Below are 1,522 nucleotides of genomic sequence, written 5' to 3'. Positions count from 1 at the left end.
CGACGCCCACCCGCCGGGATCGAAGCCAGCCCAGCCCAGCCCAGCCCGGCCCGGCTCGGCTCCCAAGCGGACCCCGGCTCTCCCCGGTGTCCGGAGGGGGGCCCGGGAAGGCTCTCAGCAGCACAGCCCGCAGGAGGTTGTATCCAGCCACCACAGGCAAAGCGGTAACAACCGCCCCTGCACCCCCCCACCACCCCCCCACAAGCTTTTTTCAGCTTTTCCCAAAAGAGAGCAACTTGAATAATTGCTGGAAGCAGGCGGGAGTTGCCACAGTATTTCAGCTAGTAGTGAAAGGAAATAGCACAGGGCTCATTATGATTTTAAATATTTATACAGAAAGGAGCACCTCCTAATACAAGGGTGATTTCACCCTCTCCTTGCCAAGCAACACAGGAAAACGTACCAGCAAATTCGTCTCTGCTACAGACCTTTCCCAGCCTTACCTGCTGCTTGTCCACAGGTTTCCAGAGTTTGTTTCCAGCAGCTGAAGTCCCACTCCCTATAAAAACTGAAGTAGGAATGGACATAGGCAAAAAGCATCCTACTGTGCACACAGCCGTTTGGGAGCAGCTTGGTTTGCTGAAAGAATATCTTCAGTATACCTTGAAAATCAGTGGGGCACGCAAGTTAGTTTTACACAGTACTGGAAAACCAATTTTCTCATCTTTTTATTTATTTCTGTCTACCCTTCTTTCATAAAAGAATGATCATTTTTTTTCTAAATGTGTCTAGACAAGCTTTGTACTATTTTTAATACAGTTTAAGGTTTTTTCTTTCAAATATAAGGTCTGACCTCTGATGTTGCTTTTTTAAGTACACTTAAATAGTATAGGAATGACATGAATGGAACTGAACTCTATTTGATTTGATAATAGATGCTAGTATCTCTTAACATTTTCCCCCAGGGCAGGTATGAAAAAGGATGATGCACTATTCTTTCTTGGCTACAGATCCCGATTTTAAAAATGTGAATGCCCTACAGCTTCCAGTGTAGCGCTGTCCTGCCTAATTGTGTATGTACCACTCAATGCCATTGGCAGAACACTGGTAATGCTTGTAATTCAGATCACTCCTGCAGGTATTGGGCACAAGAAGGGTTTAAATAGCTTCTCAGCTTTTAATAAATATATCTGTTTGGAATTATTTTCTTATGATTTTCCCATAAGCACAATGCCCCATATTTTCAAAGGCATATCAAACATACACAGAAATGCAGTACAGGAGTGGATTGGTCCACGCCTTGTTTCCCAGCAGAACAATGTAGTGCTGTTTTCTCCCTTGCAAATGAAATACGTTTATTGTGCCATAAAATGAAGCATAGTCCAAACAGAGAAGGCATTGGGAAATTCCAGGTAGAACAGATAGACTGCAGAGCTGTGCTTGTAATGGGATGTATTTTGTGTCTCTTAACCAAAAGCTCCTGGTGTGTAAAAAAACTGTGTCTGTCTTGCAGTTTTAGCTGCTTAAAAAGAAGGCTGAGGAGCAGCAAGTGCCTCAAAGTTTTTCAGATACTCAGCTCAGT

Source organism: Calidris pugnax, unplaced genomic scaffold (genome assembly GCF_001431845.1).
Source record: "Calidris pugnax isolate Ruff unplaced genomic scaffold, ASM143184v1 scaffold89, whole genome shotgun sequence".
In the NCBI taxonomy this organism is placed as follows: domain Eukaryota; kingdom Metazoa; phylum Chordata; class Aves; order Charadriiformes; family Scolopacidae; genus Calidris; species Calidris pugnax.
This window is presented reverse-complemented; position numbering follows the sequence as displayed.